Here is a 6,375-nt window from a genome sequence, read left to right as displayed (position 1 = left end):
CCCGATGTTTGACCCGTTCAGCAGACGACTCTGCGAGCGCCCGACGGCTAATTGCGTTCCGCGCCGACACTGCCGAGAGCTGTCGAATCGCACCAACGACAAGCCACATGCGGGACGGCCGCTCTTTCACGAGTGGTTGCGAATGTTTCACCGGCGCCCACGTGAAAAGCGGTCTGCCATTTCACAGATTCACTGTATCCGGTGGATTCTGTGAAGAGTCCGGCGCCTGTTGATGACCTGGAAGCCGAGTTGTTGTGGAAAAAGGCAGAGACCGTCGTCACCGTTGAAGCCACTGCTGGAAACCAAGAAGTGGTCTAACAGGAAGTCACATGTGCAAAACGGGTACAAACAGTGATGGGCTGTTAGGGGAGGCAGCTATGGTAGAGCCTCACCTGTCGTCATGAAGAATTAAAAACTAATAATGATAATATGAAATAAATATGAATATTCGCCCAGTTGTAATTGTCTGCATGATTCTGATTGTTTTTAAAATTTTCTTAAGCAAAAATTACTGAATTTGCTCATTTTCCGATCAAAGCTTTTTCCCTTGTTTTTTTTTTTCATTCTATCATCTATATTTATATTCTTGCTGCTGCTGTTGTCACTTGTTTCTTCGATTTATACATGTCTTCTATTTATATTTCTATTCAGTTTTATCGATATCGGTATTGTTGCGCTGCTGTGACAAACAAATTTCCCCTATCTTATCTGGTTTTATCTTGTCTTAAACCCGAAATGAGGCAGCGGGGTGCTGTGCCTCACCTCTCAACAAGTAGACATTCTCAGCATGTAGCCAATACAATGTTTTGAAAAGGATTTATTAGGTGATGGGTACATATGTGAGCTGACAGGTGCTTGTTGCTGCCGTCCGGTAAAAAAAAACACACCCAAAAAAACACAAAATAAGGAGGACATTTACAACAAAGTATCTGAGCTCTTTGTGATGAAGGACAGGCAAGTGGACTTTATATACAAATAAAGGTAAGACCACAAATGGATATGAAAAAAACATTCTTTTTTTCTAGTTCTCCCGATGAACACCCTGTATTAAAATGGATAGAAGCACCAAAATTTCAAGTTTAAAAAATAGAATAGAATAGAATAGAATAGAATAGAATAGAATAGAATAGAATAGAACTTTTAATCCCGAAGGAAATTCTTTTGCTGGAAGGCTACAAAATGACACACATTCACTGGAAACATGGTATTGATTTTATTGCTTAATTTAAATTGCATTGTACACCACTCTGTACTTTTACTACTTTACAATGGGTGGGAATTGTTCAGAGCACATGGAAGTGCAGCGCGGATTTGAAGCTTACGCAGCCCCCGCTTTGCACATTTGTTCCTGCGTATGTGTGTGTGTGTGTGTGTGTGTTTGTAGTTAGTATGCATGGTGCCAATTGAATAGGGATTAAGATCCTCTTTCGAGTTCTCACATTGTAGTGAAAATGTGACTCCAAAGGAGTCATTGCCTCACCAGCCGTGAATCTCACCGCACGTCTCTGTGCAAAACAGATTCAGAATCCAGAAAGTTCTAATGCCGGACTCACCAAATCCTTCCTCGGTGTCTCGGAGCTCAGTTTGGACCGGCCGCTGCTCCCCACGTAGATTTGGCACGCGTTTATTTGCAACCAGCAGATGTGAGTGATGCTTCAGCGTGATGGATGAGGGGGAAGTGTGTTTTGTAAAAATGTGTTTGGCATGGCGTCCGGCCCCTGAGTGTGCAGCTCGACCCGACTCCGGACACACACACACACACACACACACACACACACACACACACACACACCCACGCTTGCACTCTCAACCGAAATGTCAAAACCATTGGTGTTTTTTCAAAGGAAATATATTTCACAAGAAATCCAAACTCTTATCAGTCCTTGGTGACGAGGCGTTGATACCTGGCATGTTTTGTTTGGGGAAAAGAAATGACTGAACTTCACTTGGGAAATTCACATTCAATGCTTTTTTTTTTTTCCTTTTTTTTTTTTTTAAATAATGACTCACTCTCTTTCCGTTTTGGCATCATGGAAACTGTTCATGTTGTTTTTAGTATAATAACAATCTCATGGTCCCTTCTTCCTCAAGGATGGTATTGAGTCCAGGCACGTTTAGATGAAACAACGTCACCACAAGACCACTTGATGATTCCCAGTATGTGTGTGTGTGTGTGTGTGTGTGTGTGTGTGTGTGTGTGTGTGTGTGTGTGCGCAGCACCTTGTGTGCTCTATGAATTCGTCCCCGCGGCGCAAATGAATGTTGTTCGCCGGTAGCCATCTAACAGGTCAGAGGGACAACTCCAAGACAATATGTGGAAGGGGAGATTTCCTTAATGCTTATCCCATCCTGAGCTAAAAATGAACGGGTCCTAACTAAAACCGCCTGGCTTGCTTTCATTAAACTACCACAGATTCCCTCTCAGACATGAATGACAATGGCCCTCAGATGAAAAACAGCAGATGGTCCAGATAAGGGATGCACGGACTTCCTGCGAAAAACCCATTATCCTCCGACCCGGAGAGCACTCCATGGGAATATGACGCCCCTGTTTGGATCTCAGCTTCCAGGCTAACGTGACGTAGCTACAGTCACGTAGCGGTAAAACTCTTTGCGGGATCCGCTTTTGAAAAGTTTGAAAACACGGGACCCGCCAGGTTGTCGCTGCGTTTCCGATCCGACGTCGCGGCTGCGCGGGAGTAGAGGGGGTTGCGTATCGGCCTTCGCTGGAAACCTGTATGCATGACATCTGCTTTGCATTTCATATGAAATAACGCTCAATAAATGTCTAATGAAAATAAATAAACTTTAAAGGTGAACATTCCACTTTTTTTTTTCTCTATTATCATTAAATACATTCTGGATTCATGACCACTCGGGCACATTGTTGAGAAATGACCCGGTTCACACTCTGCTAAAATAATTTATGAATCCCGAAAAATCCTTTAATCGCTAATTCGAACTAATAATAACATTGGAACGATTTATCGATTCATTTAAGATTCCAAACATTTCTACGCTGACAAACTAAGCCGTTAATCCAACAGGATCCAACAATAATAATGTTACATCGAGTGGTGTATTGATTTAAAACCCTAAAGTCAGTGCTTGGAGGTGTTTTGTAATTTCTTAAAATGTTAACCTGGATTGTTACTGCCACCGTGACTCTTTATGTCAATAATAATGATAATAAAGATTCCACGGGGGGAGAAAAGCTTGGTTCTCGATGCCGCGACGGGAGTCGCGTAACCAAATCCTTCTGACGGGGTTCACGATAAAGCCGCGGCCCTGACAGAGCGTCGCGACGAAGATTGATAGTTCGCAGATCGGGCTTTTGGCATTCACGATGAAATATCACCGTGTCTCTATCTCATTGATCCCCGGCTCAGATAGGATCCAGATTTCCAGGAACCCTCTGCAACAGGGAGCCCACGTTCATATGGACTGTTGTCTTCGGATATTACATCATGTCAGGTTTGTTTGCGGCCCAGCACCGCATCATTTCTCAACATGCAGCATGTTCCAGCTGCATAAAGTCTGTGCGACCCGATAAAGGAGACGCTCTTCAAATGTCAGATTATTTTATTTTCATCCTGTCCTTCTGTTCCACAACTTATCATCATAGGCTTAGTCTCCTCTCTCCCACCTTCACAGAATTGCACACAGAATGAGATTTAACCTAACGATGTCGAGGCGAGTTGATTTCGTGCGATTATATTTCTAGAAATATCGTGAAATAATAGCTGCCGTGATTCAGCGGAGGTGAAAGAACTAGACGGCATTTTAATGGTTCGCATTTAAGCGCTCCGTCCCTTTTTCGGATCATACACTTTTTGTTCCAGTGTACGCTCAATTACACGGTAATGTTATAAGACATCAGAAAAAAAAAGCTTTATATCAGGTAATTTGCCCCCTCGTGCGCACGCTATTGCACGTGTAAAGAAAAAGGGATAAATCACAACAGATCTGCTGGAACGGACTTAAAATACGCACCATGTGCTTGGAGATTCACCGCATGCATCACGCGGGGAAAGAAGATGAAATCATTTACGATACGTCGAAGAAGATGTTTTCCAACAGGTTTGATCGGACGATGTCGAAATCACGAAGCGAATTCTGAGAAGGGTCGAGTGGTGACAAGGTGTCGTAAAGGGACTGATGTTTATGTGTACTGACTCGACTTGGTGATCAACAGCGAATCCTGTTTCCAAGTTCCGTCCGATCTGCAGACCCTCTATAAATCTATCAAATGGGCAACATGCCTCCAAAAAATAAATAAAAGACGTAAATTTTCATCTGTGCAGCCTGATGGGCTCAGAGAAGCAGCTGCACTTCACCACCGATCCACATTTAGTGATGGAGAGAGTTCTAACCTTCCAAAAAAGAAAGCAGAAGGAAAAGAAATGTCATTGGACAACAAACCGGTCCTGGAAGGGGGGATGTGTGTGTCTGAGTGTGTGTGTGTGTGTGTGTGACACCATGTGTGTTTCCATAAATCACCCAAATGTTCTCTATCTCTATTTAGCTGTTGGCCCGTTTACCTTTTTTGCACATTTCATCACTGTCCTGGATACAAATACACAATATTCCCAATCCATGTGAGCAGACAACCCATAATAGTCCAGGGTCTAAATCATTGGAGAGACTGGGGTGTCTGCTGGGTTACTACAGGTTACAGCGGGTTAATCAGGTCATCCTGTTTTTCTCTGTTTTGTGACTCACGGCTGCTGTTTGCAGTGGTTCGAGGATCACTGGGTCCTCTACCGGTCTGAGACAGATATTTACACACACATTCCAAGTAAATGATGATTAAATTGATCATTTATAAATGCCTGAAGATCAGGAAAAACAATAACACCATCCCCATGTAAAATTGGAGCGACATACATTAGCATACTTGAAGAAAATATTGAAATCTTTAGGACCGTTAATACATCAGGTCAATACATTTACCAGCATTTGTAATACTAAAAAAACATCGCCTTTGCCTTCGTGTGGAATTTATCTATGCAGTTCCAGAGTACTGTATACTGCAGGAGTATATTGTCGTCTCACCACTGCAGTGATGTTGACTGCACTTTTGCAAGAAACATTAATCCTGTGCTTTTATTTTTTTAATTTTAAAATGAGGGAAAAAGCCTCCATTTTTATTGTACTTGTTTATTATGTTAAGTACACAGAAATATTTTTGGGTAATCACGTGTGTGTGTGTTTGTGTGTATTTGTACGACTTGCATGGCAGACGTTGCTCTAAACTTCTCTGGCCTGCACACACAATAAGCCACACGTGTTTTTCATCTCACTATCTGTGTGTAGCTGGTGCTTCATGTGCCTACCCAAACATATTTTTTGTGAAATTCTACTGATTCAAAACCACAATCTCTGATAGAATTTCAAGCGTTCTAAAGGAATTGCTTGCTGTTGCCAGCGCGGAATGGTGCTTAGCCACTTTGGTGCAAGGTTGTCTGAGAAGTATTCAGAATTTGCAATAATTTTGCATTTTTAAATGATAATGCCTGAGCAATAAGAAAACAAATATGTACAAATGTGGGCACAGGCATTTCTTATGCAAAATATATTTAAAAAAAGGTCATATTTTACAGGCTGCTTGGCCAGAGAGACCGATTCAAGATTCAAAGCGTTTATTGTAACATACACAGTGTAGAAAAGCTTTTACCTGGACAGCGAAATTCCAACTTTGCTGTCCGCAGTGCACTGGGATATGTATTGATAGGAAATAATGAGAGTGTAAACATTATTATCAAAATGAACAGTGTTGGCAGGTGCGTGTTATTAATGACTGAAATAGGGTGTAGGATGAAAACCAATTTTAGTTTTGCTTCTACTTCACTCGAGCCCATTAGCAGTGGCATTCTGAGACATTATCAACAGCAGTTTGAACGCCGTGTTTCCTTTTGCAAGACACTTGTGTCGTTTTCGTTTTGGCGTTATTATGAGAATTTGTATCCATGACGTGCCATCAAGTTGGATTGACATATTTGAATCATGCAAGTTTCTGCAGTGAATGCTTTTTGTTTTATTAAGTACTGCGAAATGCATGAATGATTCATTGTATAAATGTAAGTTTTTTATAGCGAACCGTAGGAGGTGTTCCAATTTGGATTTCATCATTAAATGTGCGGCAGATTGATTTTTCCTCTTTGATTTCCAACTTAAAAATTAATTTCGTTAGGCAAACGGTTAAACGTTACCGTTGGATTATTTTCTCCTGGTGTGAATCTACTCTGGGCTCTTATTGATGGAAGCCGGAGGTTTGCAGAGGATCTCCACTCCTGTCTTTAAATTATAAATGTCGCCATCTAGTGGCGAATTGTCACCATTGACCATTGTCCTACCAGTAAACAGACCTTCTAT

The sequence above is a fragment of the Fistularia commersonii genome, chromosome 7 (assembly GCF_037954325.1).
Source record: "Fistularia commersonii isolate RoL2024-O1a breed Wild chromosome 7, RoL_Fcom_v1.0, whole genome shotgun sequence".
Lineage (NCBI taxonomy): Eukaryota > Metazoa > Chordata > Actinopteri > Syngnathiformes > Fistulariidae > Fistularia > Fistularia commersonii.
The sequence above is the reverse complement of the archived record's forward strand: the minus strand, read 5'-3'. Positions refer to the sequence as shown.